This window comes from Myzus persicae, unplaced genomic scaffold (genome assembly GCF_001856785.1).
Source record: "Myzus persicae strain clone G006 unplaced genomic scaffold, MPER_G0061.0, whole genome shotgun sequence".
Classification (NCBI taxonomy): Eukaryota; Metazoa; Arthropoda; class Insecta; order Hemiptera; family Aphididae; genus Myzus; species Myzus persicae.
Window position 1 is genome coordinate 434,262 of NW_019100747.1, and position 25,426 is coordinate 459,687.

The window sequence follows — 25,426 nt, forward strand, 5'->3', positions numbered from 1 at the left end:
ATATATATATTGTAAAGCACTGACGTTAACGTTAACATGTTACTTATCCTTTATATCCATACCACATAGGACGTTTCTGTTAATGACATAATACTTTATTGTCCGAATAATATTATAGTACCTACTTATTTCTTATACATATATATATATGTGTATGATATATACTCGAGAAATAAAAAGGACGGACATAATATATCTTTAACTCGTTTTTTTTCTTCTCTAATAAGTACATTAAACGCCGTTCGTTATGTGACGCGTTTTTTATTATTTTTATTATTCATAACGTACCTACTTATTCCGTTTATTTAATTTTTTTTTTTTTATAGTTTTGTGAACAGTTTATTAAGTTATCGTGTGGGTCGTAAACACGATTCCGGAATACAGAAGTCATGACGGACGGACGACGCTGCGCATAAACACTCTTATTTTATTACTCTGCATAAGTATACATTATTGTAATGTACAGCGTACAGTGGATACACCGCAGTCTCGACTGGGTAGGCATGCCTACTCGACTTCACGCAGTGCGAAATAGTATAAAATATTATTATAATCTACACTCGAAACCGATTTTAATTTCTCGTCCTGCGGAAATCTCGGAAACGATTGTGCAGCAGTTTTCTGGTTATCCGAGACGCATTGACGGATAATATTATTATACTTCTCATATTATTATCATCGTTATAATATTATTCAATACCGTTTAATACGGTCGTTTTCCCGACGGCGAACGTCATTTCGGATTTTAATCTGCGGACGTATTGTTCCGGCTCCCGAAGAAAAATAATACGCCAACCATTTCGATTAACTGTTTTTGGCGGACGACAAACACACACACACACACACACACACACACACACACACACACACACACATAACTATAGGATCCTTATCGCCTAAGGAGTACGCTCGTGCTCACACACACAAGCTCGTACATATAATATATTTTTATACGTATGTAATATGTATACATGCGAGTCACCCCCGGAACCCACTGATATTTTATTAAATAGAAGAGCCACCGCACCCTTTCTACCGCTTCTGCTGCCTGCCGCCGCCGCCGCTGTCGACCCGGTAGAAATGCATTTGTCATCGTCACCATTCTGCCGTTGACAGCCGCCAGTCCGAAAAACCATATCTTCTTTTACTCTTTCTCTCTCTCTCTCTATCACACACACAGACACACACACACACACACACACACATACACACACACACATACAATACTACTTCTTATCCGAGAAAACTCCGTAACTACAGCCGCACCCATGCTATCATACCTAGCACCCCTCCCCCCCCCACAACCCTCTCTCCTTTCAACCACCCCGACACCACCACTTCCATCGACCATTCGATTCATGCCCGTAGAGGGGAATGAAATAATAAATTATTCGATATACGCAGGCAAAGGCGAAAATTTTCTCGGGTCGTTAGCTTAGAAAAAAATAGCATACCACCGTGGAATGTGTTTTCGCTGTGTATAGCGAGTTCATATATATACGTATATACCCACACACACACACACACACACACACACACGAGATTATATATTATTATTTTATAGTATATATAGTATTTGGTCGGCACTCTGCAGACCGGGTGGATGGGAGGGGAGGGGGAAGAAAGGAAGATATTCGCACCATTTGGTCGTAGAATATCCGGCTGTGGGGGGAAAAAAACGAATGAGGACGAGCGGAAAGGTGTGATATCCCGAACTTATCGCCTGGAGGCGATCGGCAAACGCTTACACGGAATATTAATATACACGAGGTGTTGTCCACGCGCACGCCCCTTAGCGGGGAGTCTCCGCGCAAGAAATACGTGTGTGGAAAAACGAATGGGTAAAAAATTGCATCGTATACTGCCATTTTTATTTTCTCCTGGGTATATGGTCACGCACACTCGTGTGGGTTGTAGTTGACACGTAATGTGTCAGCAAACGGCAGAAGTGTCCGGAAAACAATGTTGTGATGACGTGATCGTAGCGACTACTCGTGGCCACTACAAACGGGATAATGTGGAGAGTTCGGAGAATAATATTATTATGTAAGCACATTCTTGCATTTCATTTAATCATATCGAGTATACCAACCGGCGTGAAAAATAATTTAATCCTGAAAACCGTTATTTTAGCGCTCGAGAAATCTAACGATAAATTTCCCAGAATAATATATTGCCTTTGTAATGACTTTTTTCGATTTTCGTCTTATTAAACAAACCTGTGCGCTCAGACGCGAATGCTAATCTATTTTATGGCCTTGATAATAATTTAAAATTAAAATAACAACGCAGTGATTAAATCCCCGAAACATTCTATGTGATTGTATGAGTTTAAATTTTTTTTGGTATATTTTATTACTTTTAGTACTTTTAATATATTTTTATTGACGGTAAAATAATATGGTGAATTGTACAATACAGGATAAGCATTGGGCTGTCCTTGCAATAACATTACTGTTTATATACAAAATAAAATACGCACATATTCATTATGGGTATTATACATTTACACTGTTTAATATTAAGTACTGTGTACTTCAACACAGCATTTTTCCATTTATGTCTGAGAATAAAACCAAATACTTGATCACTCAATCGATTTTGATGTGCCAGTATAATATAGAATATGACTATAAATTCCAAAATTGGGAGTATGTTTCGCATGAGCTTGGGTAGATGAGTCTGAGTTTTAATTTTATAAATTATAAATATACTGAACAATATTATTTATTATACATGTAGGTACGGTATAACATTATCTAAATATGAGCATAAATATGTAATAAATATTTTTAAATAATTTATCTTTTCAATTGATTTTTTTTTTCTATTTGAGAGTAGTCACATTGGTCATACAATTAAGGCTGTTTTTTTTGTACACAATATATTTCCGTTTAAAAGGGTTTATTTAAACGAATACTTGTGTACTAAATTTTTAACTTATGAACTTTGTTGGTAGCAAACAAACATAGTAAAAAAATATGTATTCAATGAACTGTAGTACTCATTTTTTATGCTACTACCTATCGTGAGTGTAACGATTTAAAAATAAATAAATCTCATTAGATGCCTTGGGCCGAATAAAATACGACATGAACGGCCACCGGATGCAACCATAACAGTGTGGCCACTCCCGGTGTTTTTAATGTCTATAAACGATGGATTGTTGAATTGATTTCAAAACGCGTCCGACACACAACAATCGTGAAATTAAAATTTGGACGTTAAAAATAATAATACAAATAACAAATACAACAATAACATCAGCGCAGTACAATTAAATTTAATCCGTTGAATAGGATGTATGTATACAGGGTGGAAATGGAAAACTCTACACACCCGGGTGGGCTGTATTCTACGGGTAAAGTATGCGTAGTACTGCAGGCAGCACAAAATATACATCGCTGGTATCCCAAAGAGACGACCCTCCTCCGTCTGACGACAATGCCACCGCAGCTCTCTATATTGACTCATTGTTATTACACATTTGGCGTCCCCTCACGCAACAATGACGACGACGATGTTAGTAATAATAATAATCACAATAATACGAAACTTTTGTCGGTCCGGCGCAATCGACTGTGGTCACGGTCGCCTAGAACCGCGTACATGGTACACCGACGACGCGACCACGTGTAGTCGGGGGAGGTCCTCGCTTCAATACCTACTCCACGCAGTCCAGGCGATATAATATTATTTTTTTGTGTGGCGCGTTTGCGGTCTTACGGACCCACGCACTTTTATAAAGAAATAAAAGAAATCTCTTTGGATAAATATTTTAGGCGTTTGCATTGTAAAAAAGCAATAATATTATGCGATCTCGTGACATGTATAGCTACGGGAACCCGACTTTTACGTACACGCACGTCACGTCGTATACAAGATGCATTGTGCCACGTTTCGGCGAATTATTTTTTCATCATTGCTCTCCGAAAAACCGTATCCTGATAAAATATTTAATACTTCTTGTATCTACCTACCTGCGTACTCACAATATTCGATTCGCGAAACGAATCTTTTTATTTTCTTATGAAAGTACTCCAAGTATAATATATACTTCTGAAATTCTCCGCACAGCTATCCATTCCGACTGTAGAACGTTGAATATATTATGAGTTTAAAACACGGATAGTCCTAGTCGGAAAGGATATTTCTACAATCACATAATTATATTACGTATACAACAACATTATTCTGACACACTGTTAAGTTAACTGTATACAGAATCATATTAAGTATACAACACCATCATACTGACACACTGTTAAGTTAACTGGGTGCATTATATTGGTCACCAAGCGACTTGAAGACGAACTTTATTTAGAGATGGGACATTTATTTTCAAATTTTTATTTTCATTTATCGTCAGACCTGGATGTTCTTAATTGTTTTTACATTTTTTGGATTTTGGATTTGCTATCTTTGGATAATCATGCGTACATTAAATTTGTATGACCTCTGAATACTTACTTCCTAAATTGTTAAAGTTGCATTCCAACAATATATATTGGTGGTCCCTGAGATTATAGGAGATACATAAATCACATAAAAACAATAATATTATAAATGTACACAAAATATTAAAATCGATTGAAAAAAAAATTAGAGTAAAATGTAATTTGAATAAGGAATAAAGGAAATCATTAAAGCTTAAGCAAGGGGTGTAGGGAAGTGTCCTTAAAAGATAAAACCCATGGCAATTAAAATGTCTGCATAAAAAAATTAATGTTTTTTTACAGTCAAGTTCTTATGTAATCATAATTTTTAGTATTATTTATTAACTGTATTCTTATTTAATGTTTTAGAAGAAAATGTACTTTCTAAAATTAAACCGTAAATTACAAGCCTTTACCCTGCAGCATGCAAGTTGTAATCAGTTAATTGTCATTGGACATTATGATTGTTATTCAAATGTGCTACTACCTGAAAATCATTATTATGACATTCTTAACCATTACTTCTTCATGACTTACTTAAACCATATTGTCAATAAATTCTATGGTCAAAGTCTACATAATTTAGATTTGAACACAAAAACGTTGTACAATGACTAGTAAGTTATGTACTGTAACACTCATTAGATTTTTAAAAATAAAATTTAAAAAAAATTATAATTATTATAACTATAGGTATTATAATATATTTAGTCTACGGTCGTAAGAAAACACAAACATAAAACTATCAAGTAGATTTTGAAAAGCTGTTATGAATGTTTGGTATTTTCTAGATTGAATGATATTTCGGGGAAAAAGTATATGATCCGGTATCATTGTTGGTTGGTACTTGAAACATGTATTAGTATATTACTATAAACACATAAATATTACACTATTAAAACGCATATTGAATGTATTTAAAAAATATATTGTTACCAAAATAAAAAGTCTGTAAAAAAAATCAAAAAATCGTTGAACATATATTAAGCTTGGTTTCCCATTGGCTTTTATAATTAATCCAGATAAAAATAATATATACAAATAAACGAAAAATATGTAAAATGGTTCTTTTTAGTATTCGTACGACGAATAAACGCATGAAATATCGTTTCATCTACATGGTTTGTTCACATTAGTGTAAAAATGGTATAATATAATATTGTGTGTACCGTGCTCGCGCACAATATTATACTACCAATACATAGAATTTAGGTGTAATGGCATTTAATTCCAGCATAATATTATTATTATTAGTGACCACGTGTTACGAATATTGTTAGTCTTGCAGCAGAATTCACCGAGCCACACATTTTACACTCGCTTGATTCCACCTTTGTGTGCGAATGAATGTAATCATATTTTCGATAACTCTATTGCTTTTGATCAGTAAAATATCAGATAATCAAAATAAGAGATTGCCGAGGGAACGGGGAAAAAAATAAACAACTGTCTCGCCAAAAACGGTTCCGTATCAATCATCGTGCGGCAGCGTGACTTATCCGTTGCAAGTGAGTAGGAGGAAGGGTGAAAACGCTGAGCTTTAAATCACGCTCCCCTACACTTTTATTTACCAGACTATAGTGCCGAATAGCCGATCAGTCATCTGACTGTACTCTCATGACAGAATTCACATCTACGAAGTTGACCTACCGAAGTAATTTCCTATATACTATCAATGTACACACACATATTATATATATACACACCGTAAGGTACAAAGACGCGAGCACAATGTGCAGCCCAGGACGAGCATTGCTGAAAAAAAATCACAAATCGATTAAAACAACAAAAAAATTACAATTTACACGTTATTATAGTGGGTATGAGTAGTGTGCCGGGTCAGTCAACTGCTACTTTGATGTAATAAATCATAACGGATAATTAATATTATGGTTAGATGACATGTATAGAGCAGGTGCTATGTGAGGAGCATTAATGTATAATATATTATATCTTTTTTTTTTGTTGAACTCAACTGTGTGTGGAGAAAAAAATAGCCAAACAATTATTAATTTACACAGTTAACAATAATAACATAATGTATCATAAAGCTACTACCTACCGAACCTCTACCACATATTATTACGAAACATTAATACATTAATACATTTGTTTATAAATAAAGCCTGATAGATTAATACACTGGTTTAGAGTACAATTACTAGTTATACAATTTTGACTTGCTCACACATTTATAGTACAATATCCAAAGAGATAATCAGTTTTTTTTTCAAGAACATTTATCATACATTAACATTTAAATTTTTTTCGTCAAGAGCAGAAATAGGTATAATTAATTTTGTATACTTCCTACTCTCGTGTTCATAATATAGATCTAACAACAGAATACGAACCAAATCGAAAGTGTCATTTCTACTATGGCAATACATTTTATTGAAATTCGGACCTATGTATTATATTTCAAACTTTTTACAAATTTATTTCTAAACAATATCAGTCATAGACTTCGACCACGAACGTCATATTTACAGATCCAATGAAAAGGATATATTATATTTATATAGCAGATAATATTATGTATATAGTAGGTACTACCCTATAAGGGAGCACTATGCTCCCACACCATGATTCTACACATTGAATAATGCTCGTGTTTCGTCAGTCTATTTGTAAAATATTATATATTACCTATATGTTATGCACAGGAAAACAGGATGATACACCAAACATGTCCACCCCCATTTTTCTTTTTAATAAAGAATTTATTCGAATTCAAAGTTTCGGATTTTCGAAGTGTACAAGAACCATATTTTGTAAAAAATATATATTTATTAATTATGATACTATTCAAGATGGGTTCAGTAGCAAACCCGACATATTTTTTTCAACATTTGAACAATATTTTTCTCAGTTTTTTTATGAATTTTGTTAAGCAGATGAATTTTCTGATAATTTGTATGAATATCGATTTATTTTATTTTGTTTACCTGCTAAGTATTTTACGTATGTTTTAGGTTTGGAAGATATAGAGCTATGATAATAATATGTCAATGTTAGAAAGTAATTAATAAAACTAACCTGACAGTATTTTATAATTTGTAGAATGCTCTGAGTATTTTAAATATTAGATCCAATGGGTATAACATATATTTTATATTTATATGAACTATTATTCAAAATTATTCAGAAAACACAAAAAAGTCACGTTTGGATTTTGATCTAGATGGGTGTATCAACACTTAAAAAAATACATATGATCAACCATTCACAGAAAAAAAAAATGATTCTCATTTGAAAAAAAAAAATGTTGGAGTATTGCCATAAATGCAATACAGAATTGAAATAATTGAAAATATTGTGTCCGTTAAGCGCTTACCTATGAGAGGAGTAGTAGTGTTCACACAGATCCTCCTCTGCTGTCGGTTCAAACGAAAAAACGAAAAAAAAAAAAAAAAAGCTTACCTATACTTACACATTTTTAAAATCGAAAAATTGAATAAATTCTTTATTCGAGAAATGGAATGGGGCTTAACCGTGAGCATGCATGGTTGTGAATCACACTGTAAATATATGAAAACTTTCATTCGGATAATATGTAAAACAATAGAGAGTAAAATTCGATTTGATATAGGAGTGTGACGTTTTTCAACGGATCATTGGATTGTCTGCTACACACAAGGAAATGTCTCATAACATGTGAACCCGAAAAAATATCTACAAGAAAATTGGATCGGATCCGAGTGTATTGGTATTTCATCACGTCTTCGTATAGCATTCTCTGTAGTCTTGTTTGTGGAATCAAATTTCTATTCTCGTATATATTTGCTTGTGAGCTGAAAACGTAAGACGATAATGTGTTTTCAGAGTATATAGGAGTGAATATGTCAAAAAAAAAAAAAAAAAGGAAAAGCCGTAGAAAAGGGGATTTCTTGTGCATAAGAGTAATCCGGCAAAGTGCAGATGGTGTTAATACTTTTATCGTTGTTTCGCAAAAGAAACTTTTGCAATACTATGCCATTTTGAAGAATCCAGTTCCTTTACGGCGTGGGTGACCATATATATATTATATGTATATATAGAAGGCGAGAGTAAGGATGGCGGAGACTAAAAGGAGTGGCAATGATGTGATCGATTTTTCGGTTTTTTTAGGGGGGAGGGTATTTTAAGGTTTTGCTCGCCGTTTTTTCAATGTTTTTCGTCTATAATTTTTTTTTTTACCAAAAAACTACGAGTGTTAGGACAATACCGGAGACATTATTGGAAAACGGAAAATGATTTCATCGACGGGTGACAAGGTAGGTTAGGTTAGCAGAGAAGTGGTTGGGTGGGGGCGTGGAGAAAAAATAGAGAGACGAATATTGCTCTCGTTTTCCAGCCGTTTGAACACACAAACACTTTTAGCCCTGACAGTTTCGGAAACCCCACCGCTTCTATCATATACGACGAATGTACACATATCGCTGAGGGTTAGGTGAAACATGTATGTATGTATATATATTATATTTGCAACGATTTAACCGTCCCGAGAATGACCGACAATTCTTGTACAACCGTTTTTCCTTGTTGCTGTTGTTATCGCAGCGCGTTCTTTGCCCTCCTGCAACAAACTCCAGATTAGAATATTATGTATAACAAAATAATAAGCAGAAAAGAACAATCGTAATAGCTTTGTTTTTTATGTCGTATTCAAAACTGAGGAAATTGTTTGGACGGGCTTGAAAACAATAAAATATATTGTATATGCCAAGTGAATATGATAAACATGTTGATCAGGTATAGCCCCTATATCTTATAAGATATTAGAATAATTATTTTCTACAAAACAACTACATATTGACTATTAAAACGCGCAAATGATAAACCGATATTTATATATTATATATGATACCGATCAGTAATAGTTTTATTTTTAATTACGTAATATAACGACTTTAAAGTATGACTAAATCATTGTACCTACCTCGTTCGTGGACAGAAAAGTTTATGCTATGGTCGTGTTCTTATCTATCAACAATAATTTAAAAACCATACATTATTATATAATATAATAGGATGCAGCTAAGGATTCAGGGAGGCTGGGTGCTCGGCACCCCCTATCTAGGTTTCACCTAAAAAATAAATTTGTCTCATACATTTTGTAATTAAAAATAGAAAGGTACCTTGATCATAATTTTTTTTGTGAACAACCTGTTAAAATGTTCTATATTAACTTCTGCTGATGGGATATGTTATGTAAACAGTAATAAAATTAACTTTATTTTAATTATTAAATTATTGATATAAAATCTATGACACAGAAATATAATAATATATAGGTATAATATTTAAATGTAGACTGTAATAAAATTAACATGCTCTGTTAATAACATTGTGTAAAAAAAACCTATATTTTGCTAAAAATTCAGTAAGGAATTATACATTTTTTCAATCTAATTAAGCTTCTGATGATTGAGAAATTTCTATGTATATCATTGTTATTAGCACATAATACATATTATAATCTGAACTCAATGATGAGTTATTAAAAGACTTTAACATGAATTATAAATTGAAATATTAAAATAACAATTTAATAATATCATAATAATAAATTATAGTCGTATAATATGTTATCATTAAAATTGTCAATTGATGACTGCAGCGATATAGTGTAAACTGAAATATTCCATGGCTCAGTGTGGCTGTGATATATGATAATATAATATAAACAAACAAATCAACAATTGTTGTTCTTATTATAATTTGTAACGATAAAATGTATTTTTATTAATTATATGATAATATAATGTTTTACACTTTGAAATCAGCCTTTTTTTTTGACTCGGGCCATGAAATCATGTCGAGTTGTCTAATGGAAGTTCAGTCCCTTTGAGTACATCCCCTCGATGTCGACTGTTTACTTTGTCGTAGTGTATTTACCGTGGACGTCCTGATTAAATATTAGTTTACCATTGTAACGATGGTATCGGGAGGGTTAATCGAACAAAAATATAGTACTTAGTTAAGTTTTTCGGCCGATTTTAGGAAAAATATTGAAATACTGCTTATAGTGGACATATTTTTTTGAGTAAATCGTATAACTGAATAATTATTTATAACGGTTTAACGTTTATAGGCCGTAAGTTACTTAAAACTATTATAGATATTCATTGATGGTGGTTTCAAAATCCAAGATAGGTACCACACACTAATGTTCATAATGTTCAGGAATACTTATTACTATAATATTATTGTGAGTATAAGAATTATATTGAGTAAATTATTTTTCTAAACTGTTATAAATACATATTACAGCATAAATTGTTATTATTATCTTTTCTAATAGTTATGAAAGATAAAACATTTGATATTATGCATAATGTCCCTGGGAAAGTTTGGTACTACAGTATGTTGAAATATCATGTGGAATTGCATACAATAGTATTACAATTGTTTTTATTTTTATCAGTTGACAGGAAGTCGAAGAACAGAAATTGTTGAATTATTAGTCTACAACGCTATTCCGATGCATCGTATAGTATCCATACATAAAGACATTACTATAGGCCTAGAACGGAAGTAAGTTCTTTGATTATTTTTTTTCCCATTCGCACACACGAGCTGAATTTCTAATCATCACTGGTTAGATGTAATACTATTATTCTCTTATTGTAATAATTGGTTTGTTCCGACGTTTTTCAAAAACAATTGGATAGAAAATGGAATCCGAATGTTTACTAATTATTAAGGTCAATGCAAACTAATTTTGACATTTAAATCATGACCTAGTAGCTTACTAACTAGGTTAAATAATATCAAAAATGTAATCAAAATATTATGATCAATACATTGTAGCATAATAATTAATAAGTATTCGATCGTGGTCGATTGGCTTTTGGCTCGACAAGCTGTTTTTACGATCCACGTTGTGCATTGGAATGCTCTATACAGACAATATTGTCCAGATATTGAACTAATATCGTGTGTAACAATGGGATAGACAACTACACCAACTACGATAAAATATGATATTTTTCTGCAACTAGTTATTCAAACGGATACCATCGTGAAACATTTAATGCAATTAATCGTCAAGAATTTCTGTTTGTTCAGTATTCAATGTTTAATCCGAAACGAATTTTTCGTATCCGTTAACGTCTTTCATTTGAAATTGTTTTCCGGGAACATGAAATTTTTACGAAAAAAACTAATGACATTAATATCAATAACAATAATATTTTATTTTTGTTATTACTAGTATTATTGCAGAACTAAAAAACAGCAGCTATAGAGCGTATAATACTCGTATTTTATTGTCACATTGGCCGGGGAGCACTTAACATAATGTTATATACACACAATATTTGCAACGACTTTATTTTCAATTTTAAGATTTCCGTCATATTTTTCACGCATGGTTTCACGTTAATTATATTATTAAATATTACCAACGAAAATATCATTAGACGAGTGCGATATCAATTCGGGTGTTTTCTAAATTGGATTTCCGTTCAATCGTTTGGGGTTGGAGGGCAATTTTTCTGTACGCCACCCCAATCGGTTCGTTCAAACGACCGGCACACGTCAAAATTAGAGCAATAATACGACCTGTGAGCCCCTGGATTTATATACAGCTATTATACATCACTGACGAATTCGGCTCTATATGATGTGCGGCCGCCAGTCAATTTGCCGCTAGATTCGACCCCCCTCTCTCCTCGACTAGGGGGTGGTGAATCGGCTCGACTCGGGGGAGAATCAATATAATATAATATTCCGATATCGGCCGTAATCTTCGGCGCTGTAATATTTTCTGCACGCCCCCACACCCAAAACCAGAGTCACCCCGGAAGAGGGTGCGCACGCCGATGAATCACTGACGAAACACAATGGGGGCACACTGTGTAATGTACGGAACGTGACGTTTTTCGCCATCGTTATAATGTAGATCACTGCAGCAGCATCAGTATAATAATAATAATAATAATAATAAATGTACTCGCCGCACTCTCCGTCTTTCCTGACATCGCGTAATACAGCAGCGCACAGAGCATTATTTCTGCGACGTGTCGTGTACGCTGTTGTTGCACATCCCCTGCTCCAAATTCGTGTGTATCGTTATAATGTAACCGTTTTTTTTTTTTTACATCATCCCCCGGCGGCGGTGACGGCGCGGTCACCCTCACATTTTCCGCGCCCGCGGACGTGCGACTTAAGTCTCGAGTAGCGATATTATAGGTGCGTGGCAAGTATACCGGCTCTGAAATATTATTATTCATCGCATATTTTTTTTAGCGGAAGTCAGACTCCTCATACCCGCGGTATCCAGCTACTATTATAACCCAAGTAAATCATACACTGCGGGTTTAAACCGCGTTTTTCACAACATAGCGACGATAATGCAGAGTGTGATAACCGAGTGTGATCCAAACAAGTACAAATACCTACTTTTATGAATGACAAAAATCATATGAAAAAATGTAATATTAAAATATCTTCGTAGTTGTGTATATCTTATACATGGAAATATTAATTTATCATCGTATGATGTATTGCTTGTAGAAAACGTCTGCGTAGACATAACATTATACAAATAACTAAATTATACTATTTTAAACTATCATGATCCCAATATTATGCATTGAATGCAAGTATTTATAATCACTGGTATACTACTAAATACTAATACACTTTATAATAGCTACACATTTAAATCTACTTTTCAAGTTGACCCTTTTGGTGGTGGGTACATATTTAATCACATACACACATATTATAATCTAACTTATAGGTACTTCAAAAGCCGAGAAATAGCGGAACCGTTTATATATATTATATTGATAAAACAAAACAAAAATTAAGCAGAATACATTATAACCTACCCAAAAGTGCATATATGTATAATAATACTGTAATGTTAATATATGCGTGGAAGAATAGGGGTCGGTCGGTAGGAAGAAGGATTTATTTACGTTTCAGCTTAGTTTATGGGCTACCCATTAAATTTGATTTAGCCATGTCACTAAAAAAGGGTTCCACTGAACTCAAACATATCATAATATTATATATGTAATTAATTTGTACATGCACTACATAATTAATGATAACTATGTTATTCACAAACAAAATCGTGTAATTGAAATTTTCGACCAAGTGCAACGGATGGAATGCGTCATTTGTCATCGCCCTGGTAAGTCTTCTGTAATCATTTTTTTTTTCTTTGTGAGAAAATATTACATCTGATGATGTATAAAAACTTCAAACAGTTACGTGATACCCAAGATGTTTATTGTGTAGTTTTTTCTTTTGAACAGTACTCGGAAAAGAAAAAAATACAACCGAAAAAAATTAGATTATGAATATCTCTTTGAGAAAAATACGAAAGTCTTATGTATTTATAATTAGATATTTGCGTCACCTAATAATATAACACAATTTTAAAGGTTAAATTTCGAACAAAATCGATACATTTTTTTTTTTGGTATCAACTGATGTTAAAATATGTCCTTACAATTTTCAATGCCCTCTACATTCCTGATTCAACTCGTCATAACTACCGATACTAAAACGATAGATGAAAGTAAATTTCTTAAATTTACCTCAGTACAGAATATAATATCACCTATATCAAAGTAATATATAGTAATATAAATGACTACACACTAATTTTCGTTAGACCGAGCTGCCAAACCGTAGTGCAGCCGATCCTACTCTTCTCGCGCTCGTTTGGCCCCGCTAGCTGCGGCAGCTGATAATAACATTATTGTAATAACAGCCGTGTTTCTACGATAATATCATTCGGTGACTTACCCAAAGTAATTATAATATAAATGCGCTTGCGTCCCTACAACTCATTGTTATAATATCATATAAATAAATACTACAATATAATATATGAAACGTGTACGTATACAGTGCGCGGTATGTGTGCCGTATGCTTTGTGAATGAAATAATAATAATAACTGTTGTACAGAGCGTCATAATATAGACTTGTCAAATTACTCAGGTTCCCCGGAGCAGCCGCCGACCGCGTGTTCCCCCGTGCCAGTTGATCAAGTTAAACACAATAATACGATTCGGCGGTACACTCGGTCTATCACACAGACGCACACACACGCCCACCCATACACTCACACACGCACATATGTATATATACGCATACGGAGCGCGTGCACAACGTTCATGGGGGTAGAATTCAATTTGCGGATACCGCCGCGCCCGAGAGGAGACGATCCTTGCCTTGCATAATTTACGCGTTTTAATTAATGGGACTCCCCGTGGAATCCATTACGGATCGTTTTCCGGAAGCCACACAGACACAGACACACACGTACTTGCGAACACTGTGTTCACCACACAGACACGCGCGCAAGTACCCACACACACACACCAGCGTTTACCTGAATTAAAAAAATATATATACATATTTATTCAGAACTAGTGATTCACAAGCATACCCCGTTTGTTTGTCGTTGAAAATTTATAATTTTTTCAAGTATCGATTTTAGGAATTTTTTTTATAATATACTTAAAGGCCATACTTGAATATTTCGATTATTTTTGAGATTTTTTGTTTTCGGTTCTAAGATATGTACGGGTAGTATGCTGCCACGACGACACTGACTTATGTTTTTCAAACGAGAATTTTCCCCTTCGTTGAAAATTATTTAGTTGATAATTTTTCTAAAAATTTAAATGTACCTAACTATCGATGTAAGAACGAAGAGTTTTTCATTTATTAAAATCTATATAATAACAAAAATATATTCCTTAAAAATTGTTTTGCAAAAATATAAATTTGATAGAATATTTTATATTATCTTTAGACCATTTTTACAAACTATAAATGATTAACATTATATTTAATTACTAAAATCGCCAATTCACCATAGCCCCCATATGCTCCAAATCTATCATTATTGACTTTTCATCCTTAGTACACAAAGTTAAATTACTCAACACCTACTAGTTCGAATTTCGATTTTGATGCGTTCACATTTTTAAATAAATTATCTGCAATATAATATACCGAAGAAAAGAGGGGTTTCCTTTAAAACAACGAGTCTGGAACTAAGTAGTATATACAGAGTAAAGAAAAATTGAAAATTTGATCTCTATAGATATATTTAAAATTTACAAAAATCTGGTTTCGAATAGCTTGCAAAGAAATAATGAGGCAAGTGTACTTAGATAATCACCCTGTATTAATACACATATGTATAATGTAATACATTACATAAATCGATTTTTGCGCATCATATATTATTATTATTATTATGGGCTCAATAAATATGTTTTTGTTTTTTTCGAACATCCCTCAAGTATTCAGTAAACACAATTATTATTACTCGAAGTCTCGAACTTAGATCAGCGCTAAAAGCAAACAACATACGTTGGTGGTCTGCAAATTCTTCGGATTGGATGCTAACCGTCGACAGTCGATATTATTATAACGTCCTATATTGTATTACATTGTTATTATATGTTTCAGTCGTTTGGGTTTTCAAGTTTTTAATGTTTTTACATCGCTTTCAAAACTGTTGCCTATACGTCATAATATCTTAACATTATCCGCTGCTTTTGGCTAACGTTCAAGTTCACAACTTGGGTTTATCATTATGATATCAACTACGTTATTAGAAAATATGTGTTACCACACTGTCTATAGTAACCAATAAAAATAATATACGTCAATTACTTTTTGGTTAGTGTTGTAATTATAATCATTCATTAATTCATAATTATATAATACAATATTAGAATAAATACACGAATACATAATATGTTATTAACTCGATTTACTCGAAACGTCAACGGCCAAGAACTTTTACAATCATATTTATTATTTTTATGGAAGGACAGAGTATATAAAATTATTTTTTAAAAAATTTCCTAAATTCCCGACCCCCTGATATTGATCGACAGTTGCTTGTAGGCCACTTTCTTTAAAAATTTATGATGACACGTTGTCAATAAAATAAATTAAATGTGTATAGGACAAACAGTTCGTTGTTTTTTTTTGGAGTAAGTACAGTAGTATATATTGGAAACAATTAACAAAGTTCTATTTTTGCTATTTAGTTATTACTTATTAACAACTAGTGTTGTCTCAAATGTATTCTCTAATGGACAGTAGTCTATATTTTGAACCAAAGGTGTATGATAAACATACATTATATAATCAATAAAATGTGGTTTAGTGGTTAATGTTATCATTATAAAGTCAAAGAAATTTTAATATTGGCCAGTAATACATGGATAACTCACTACCAATAGTCAATTATAAAATGTTAAGATTGATTGGATAATTGTAATATTGTTAAAAATACTTCGGGCATAATATAAAATACGAATAGGTAAAATAAAACTAAAATTAAAGTTTATTGATATGAACTTATATGACTTTATATGAAGTTCATATTATTACTTATAATTTTATTATGCAAACATGTCATAATATAATCATTTTATCATAATATAGAGTACTAATTTAAACTTAAATGGTGAATTGAATAATATTATTATGATTGATTTTAAATGATCAACACTGGTGTAAAATACCATGGTGTAAAATCCAAATTAAAAAAAACACCTAACTGACGGATCGTTGAAATGTCGACACTTCTTAATAACATATACGAGTATTATTAGCATGTATTACGTTTAACAGTCTATTATGACAAGCTCTTTTTGTACTTGTCCATTATACAGAGTGTCTTACTATGTATGTCCTTGTCAATATAAATTGTATAAAATATTATACTTTTAAATGATAATACTGTGTCTACTGTAGATAATAATATATAACTATAAATTACTATAAGTAGGTACCCAGTACCTACCTACCTATCTTAAACTATTTCTTGGTTCTCTTTTACTCGAGACATAAATAATAAAAGGTATTCGTTTTCGACAATTAAAACAGAAGCAAATTTGAAAAACTTATACATTATTTTGTAAATGTTTTAAAAGTTTAACAACGAATTTCTGTCGATTTTACTCTGATAGCGAGATAAGTTTAAGTTGGCGAGCTGCGGGTTGATTACCATCATCCGAGAACGAATTCCGCGGTGAAGTATCCTGTATAGAGTTTTTTATCCCTCTCTCTCTCCTCTCTCTCTCTCTATAAATATAATATATTTAGTAATTAAATTTTAAATAATATTATATTATATACATGATAGTATGATACACACATACACACCATCTCGCTCGACCGCGGCAAACACTGCTGCAATGGAAATCACGTAATTTACGATTCCGAAATTATTAGTTATAGCCGGTACGCATACACACATTAACCTAGGTATATATAGTAGGTATTGATACCCGATTTTCGTACACAGACGTCGACCACAGGGACCGAATCCGGATAACACGCGATCGTAAACATTATAATAGGTATAGCTGTGTGTGTATATAATGTACACTATTATTATTATACATACGTCACGTGCGCCAATTATTGTATATTATAATACACGCACACATACACACATATATGATATATTATTTATATGCGTACCTACACGGTTTTACGGTCGAGCATAAATAATAAGGATCACGTGCGCGGCCGTAATGATGACGTCCCCGCCAATATAAAATGGTCGGCGCGACTCGTCGGCGGCAGGAAACTCGCGGGCGGCGTCGTCGTCGGTGCTGTCTCGCGATGCCTCTGGACCTAACAGCGCATATTATAATAGTAATAGTAATAGTGATAATAATATAACATAATATTATCAACAGCGTGCCGACGACGATATATTAAGCTTCGGTGGCGGGGTCGAATGGTACGCGTATAATAATATATGTAGTTCGCTATTTCCGACGGGGTCGAGTGGGTCGTCGTGGCGTCTGCGTGTGGCGTCGGAAGGTAGGAGGGGTGCAGCGGGATGGGGCGAGGGGAGATGTTCGGAGAAAATACGAAAAAATAAAAATAATAATAATGTCGATCGACGCCCGGGGTGATTTTTCGACGATTACAGGAAGCTGTCCCGACGCGATAATTACGCGGATCTGCAGAGAGCAACAAAATATATATATAAGGTACATGTATTATACGTACGTAAATAATAATGATAAAAAATGTTTAAAAAAAGAAACCCGACCGTTTTAAACACAACCACGCGATCGGTAAAAAACGATATTATTATAATGTAGGTAGAAGTATACACTGCAGTATTTATAATAATATTATTATGTCTCGTTTTTTTATCGAAATATTATTATTACGTTCAGCACTGCGGCCAGCAAGGAACAGAGTTACTATACTAAATACGAACAATATTAATTGTCGGATGTTCCAGAAAATTATTTAAATCACAGAATATAATTTTTGTATATTATACGTTCACATTACTTAAATAACCAACTTAAATTGATGTAATTATAATTTATAACGTCATGTAACGATTAAATTGTAATTTCTTTATTTCCCATTCAGTGTGTTTTGAGCCGATTATAGAAATATTATCAATATACCAATAATGTTTTATTTTTATTTATTCGATAAAAGTGAATTCACTGGAATGACAACGTTTTTTTAAAAATTTTTCTCGGTCATATGACAATTTCATATTTTACTGGCATACACTAACAGCATAGAATAATTTATTTATGGAATTGATCAAAAAGAAAAAGAAATATTGTTTCTTTGCCGTATTGCTGTCTGTAAGACATTTATTATAAATATTATATTCTTATCTTAAACCATGTCTTTTAATATTACTTCCAAGTGTTCGTATGCTCGCTTTATTATTTATTCATTTTATTAAATTACGTTATGCTAGTTCGTTTTTTTGATTATATCAGCGACATCCATCCCATGTAAAAATTATCATAATACATAACTTATAAATGGTAGAATAATAAAATAATACTCACCTGAACTAACTTAATAATTAATCACTTTGATCAGCTTGAATTCCGGTTGTATGTACAAGGTTGACCTCATTATTGTATTGTGATAAAATGTATATAATATTATCAAGTACCTAAATCATGTAGTTATACGATAAACATCGTACAAATCAAATCAACTTATATATATTGTAACTATCTACATAAATTATTGTGGTCTAAGTATTCTTATAGGACTGAACATAATAATTAATACTTTACTAATTATCCTCATAATTTCATTAAACATTTTTTATTCATGTTTCACGTATTATTCAGTCGATTTTAGAGATTTCTTTGCTTTACATGTTTCTATATAGAATCACCGCTTACTCTACAAATAATATTTTTCCGTCCTTAATTATTATCAAAGAGAACAGTTCGAAACCATTGGGGTTGCGATGTGACAACGAAAGTCATTAACCTTTAACTCGCCATTTCCTAAATAACGATATCAGATATTATTTATTATACCATATAAATGGTTTAATTGATAAATTCAAATATTGTTTGGGGTAATAAATTCCCTTTTATTGTGTCTTCATTATAAGATAAAGCCCAGTGCGATAATTAAATAAAATATAGAACATAAAAATATATTAGAGCTTAAATGTAATAAAGATATTAATGTAGATTTTATTATTTGTTAAGTTACATTAGGTACGCAGTTATACTTATAACCCTCTTGTAACATAAAATTTACTATACGCATGATGTGTTTGTCAATTATAATATTATATTATATTATATTATATAGATAGTATAGTCAACATATTTCATGATTTATATATTTTATAAAAAAAATACATGGTGTAAAATTATTAGAAGTATTGGATTAATATAAAACCATTTGTTTTAATACTGTCAACTGTTTTATTCTATATAAAATAAAAATAAAATATTGTGTACCATTTAAAATTAGTTCGTATTAAATTAAACTCGACGAACGTAAAATAATAATAATAATAATTATGAGGATTTAGGAGTAAAAATAATTGATTTATTGAACAACCTTAATAGAGTTCTTAATAAAGTATAATATTATTTTAATTTTAACATTTTGTCACCGAATCGAACAAAAGACGGTATGATATTAAAGTAATGGTTTCATTTCAAGCACAAAATGTAAAACACTGATTCTGATTATTTGATTATGTATTTCGACACATTATATTACGTGTATAATATATCAGCTATATTCAATATTGTCTTATAGTTTTGAGATTTTGGAAAATGTATTTTATCATTAAAGTCATTTCATTGTGTTTAAAGTTGAAACCAGATACGATATTCGATTATGACAAAAGTTTTAAGTTTTGACATAATGATCGAATACCTATGACATTTTGAAAATAAATTTACCAATACATTGTACGTGTATTTTAAGTGTATTAATTATTATTAATACTTTATCCAAACAATTTTGATAAAATAAGGAAACTAATATATAAACCAACGAAACTTAAAACAACTTACTATTGTAAATTATGTTTTTTTTTAACAATCTTTATTTCAACTTGGCAGCAAGAGCTGAGTATGTTTTTTACATCATAGTTTAATATAAATATCAAATAAATATCATTCATTCATATCTTATAAAAATGTAACTTTTTGAATATTCATAGTGAAATATTTGGATGTTTTTTCTTTTTTTTTGCGATTACTACGGCCGCTCTCCACCAAGCCTTCTTTTTTTTTAATACTTCAATAATTGAGCAGTATAAACTACAGTATGAGTGATTCATTACACCATTGATCATAGTATCGTATTAAAAAGGCAGGTGGGTTACCTTAAAAAGGTAGATTTTAATGCGGCCCTAAGTTTGATTTCAAAACTATCAATTAATTGTACATAAACAATATACAAGAAAAAAATTATTTTAACAATATATAACAAGAAATATTAAAAACTAAATAAACATTAAATTATAATCTAATAACTTAAGAAACTGTTACAAAATGTATACGTTAGTTTGCAACAAACGTTGTAATACCACTGCATTGTTCATCATAAAAATTTATATGCAGAGATTTTTAAAATGGTTAACATTATCGTCATCAGAGCTATGGGACTAAATTATCATCAATTCCAAGACTACTTTAAACTCATGGAAGCATATTCTGTAGACGTCGCTCACTTTTCAGAAGTAAGGTAGCTTAATCGTGGTAAAATGTTCAATACATTTTATAATTTGCTAAATGAAATAAAGACTTTCATGTAGTCAAAAGGAAAACCTATCATAGAGTCTGACGATGAAAACTGACTTATGGATCTAGAGTTTTTAGTTGCCTGAACTACTCATTTAAATTAGTATTGTTTAAATATGTATGAATATCACGTTTCAAACAATAGCTGCATTTAAATTGAAACTTAAATTATGGCAAAGTCAAGTTAAGGCGAATAATGTTATACATTTCTCTGTATTGGCCAAACACAATCACAAGAATAACGAGGAATGTATGCATCTTGGATTTTAATATTAATTCATGAATTTGAAAACAGTTTTCAAGTTTTCGTAAAAAAGGTCAAATATTTGAGGGTTTTTGGAACACTATTTTTAGTTGATATCACTGTTGTGGAAACTTAATTTCAAATGAAATGTATTGAGTTGCAATCAGATATTCTGCAGCAAAAAAAAAAAATTGAATCAGTCGTATTTATTTGATTTTCATACAATTCATCTTCCCAAAGAATGAAAGAAACATACCTTGTTCTCCATTATCACGCATTATTTATGTTCTGAGTTTTCGTCAGTACTCATTTTGCAAACAATTATAGTTTTCATATTTTCAAAAATAAAAAACAAAAGCATAAGAACGTCACTATATCAGACAAGCACCTCTTACAAGTTGTTTGGAAATAACAACAAATTCAATCGATTCTGGTAATAGTGATATTGATTCATTACTTTCATAAAAAAAAACAATTACAAATATCACATAAGCTTTATTATTGTATTAAAATTGTTTTATTTTTAGTATTATAAATAAAATGTATCATTATTGAAATATTTGAGGCCCACAACAACTGTACTCACATTCTTCACAAAAGGTTGGAAACCCCTGGGTCCTGGAATTCAAGGACATCCTGGGGGAAGCTTTAATTGATATTTTAATTTTGAAGCGAGTTATGACCAATTAAAATGTACAAAACATATACAGATTTTAAATGATCAGAAAGTCATAACTTACTCCATAAATAAAATATCAATGATACTCCCTGGATAATAATCTTACTTATAAATTGTATGATATGTCGATTCACTGTAATTTTTATAAAGAACAGAGTAAAATGATTTATTGTGAACGTAAAATGTACTTAATGTTGAACGTTTGTGAGACGGAGACAGCGAAACACGTGCGGTAGTGTATGGGGTCTTCTTAAGTTATTTTCCAGAAATAATATTTTATTTTGCAATTACTGCAACGATATTATTGATTGTTTTCATTTTTTTTGACTCATTTATTTGACGTTAAGTAGGTACCTATGTATATGAAACGAAACGATTCTCATGCATCATTAATAACTGTATTAAATTACCATTTTTCAATACAAACAACGTTTTAAATAATATAATTGCGTGATTAACTCTGATATTAATTCGATGACCAATGCAACAGTACCTATAAAATATTATCATTCGATTATTCATCTGGACTAGACTATATTTTGTTGTTTTAATATAATAATACCGTATTAGTGGCAGCACGCGATGAATATAGGTACAATCATTAGTCTTATTTTATATGATTTTATAATTTACATATAGAGCCTAGGGTCAATACTAAGTATTCATAAATCATTATAAGTATTTTAAAAGAAAACTGGTCGTAAAATACAATTTTTATAAGCAAACAGTTTTAAAATTGTTTTATGCATCGTTGAAGAGTCACAGATGAAAGATAGGTGGGGTCTATATCCTTATGTTTTGTTGAAAAACTGTGCATATATGTACTGTTATTATTCAATAGGTATGTTTAATTAATTAACGGTATATAACAGTTAATAAAATTAAGTGTTTCTAATAATAAAAAGAAAAGTGTAACCAGGCCATTGACATACACGATAGCAGTGTTACTGAACAGATACGCGGTATGCTGTTGATTCAATTATAATGTAGGTACCCGATACCGTATACCACGATGACTAACAAATAACTAATAAGGACGTGGCAAGTATATGGCTATTTTATGTATTCAATTTAGGAGTTTTATTATTATTTTTATATAAAATACTTTAAAATAATCATCTTATTTTACAATAATATGATTGAGCAAAGTAAAAATAAATAAATAAATATTAGATAGGTACATAAAATGTTTTAAAAAAACGGTTTGAATCATTCTGTATTTTCAGAAAAACTGATAAACTGAACAAGATAACTTTTAACGTCATAATTTAATATTCTTACAAAATTGTTTACGTAGTAAGTACACGTAAGTTGTACTATAGGGTTCTTCTCATCCATTGGGTTAAGTGATTTTAAATTTAAAGAGACGATAAATCATTGAATATTCTATAAAAGTTTCCGATCTAAGTCTATAAATATGAGCATATTTTATTTTTTGAAAACTGCTGGTTCACAAATTGTAGATAAAAATCTAAGCTATATCTATCGATTAAAAATACCATTAGTTTATATACTTAGTGTGAAATTCGATATTAAATATTGATTTTCATCAGTGATTTTAGGGAAAACTAAAGTAAAGAAGAGTACCATGGAGTGCCATATAAATATATTATAGGCACTTTACCATCACTAGGGAGTCTTGACGTCTTGTACGTTAATCTGATCACTCCGTATAATATTGTATTAAGACCATTAACCACTGAGTAGCCCCAAAATTTGGGTGCTCGGTAGGGCTGGTCTGAAATGAGATTTTTATTTCAACAAAACCGTGCAATCGCGCTCGTCCGTCTTAAATTCAAACCTACTATTTCGGTAACGACTTGTAACCCTCACGTTCTGCTGTGGAGGAAGTCGGGTACATCATCGCGGACTACAACAAAATATGTTAAATAAAACAACAAAATGTGATATTATTATACGCTGTCGTGGTCGTCGTCGACATAATAATATAACTCATCGATCGGACGACAAAACGGCCGTGTTAAACCGTTCCGTACAAATGACCCACGTGGCGGCTCACTGTTCACACAGTCATTAATCTTTGTTACCATATAATATATTATTATTATTTTATGTACACGCGCTGCAGCTCGAGCGGGTTCCAAATAGTGCGGCCCGTAACGCGACCGCGGCCGAGAGACGTCGACGACTACGACGACGATTTGTCATCGGATTAATGTCGATCGCGTATCCGGACGACATATTGTCATAAATAATGACGCAAGTGTGCCACCGCATAATTGGACCGCCGCCGTTTCAAAATTAAATCCCACGAAAAATGACCCGTATTCGTATATTATTATTATTTTTGCTGCTGCTGTTACGGCGACGGCGGACGAGTGGTGTATAATTCGTGTGACGTTCGGTTTCGTCGTCGTCGGACATCCAGAAATGTGAACGGGTAAACCCCCTCACTTATACACACACACACACACACACACAATGGAATAATTTTGATAAATCTATAGTTCGTTTTTGTTTTTTTTTGTGGTGGTAGCGGTAAAAGATTATATATTAACCCCTCGTCCGAAAACGTTACGCTCTACACATTGTTTTAGGCAGCCATTTTTCTTCGGAGTGCTTTAACCAGTAATCTTCTTTGCCCTTTAGAACCCTTTTACTCGGTGAATATATAGTACAACCCTCCCCACATAACAACATTCTTCCCGCAGCGCCGCTGCTTTATTAATAATACGATCGCGAATTCTCGAATAAAAACTTATAATTTGACTGGATTATGCACGATTCACTCGACGAAACTTTCCTTTTGTTCGCATCATTCAAACGATAATAATATAAATTCGTACAATTTCATTATTTCGACACGTACAGTATTAAATAAGAAGGTAGGTGATTCGGCTTCGAATTTATTATTGCGTTTTTATTGGAACTCTGAGCAACTTGGGGGTGCAAAGCGACGAGTTTGTGCCCTCACGTAAGGCGATACATATTATTATGGTCACACACGCACGCACACCCACCTACACTTGCACACCCCACATATCATGCTCACACAAATG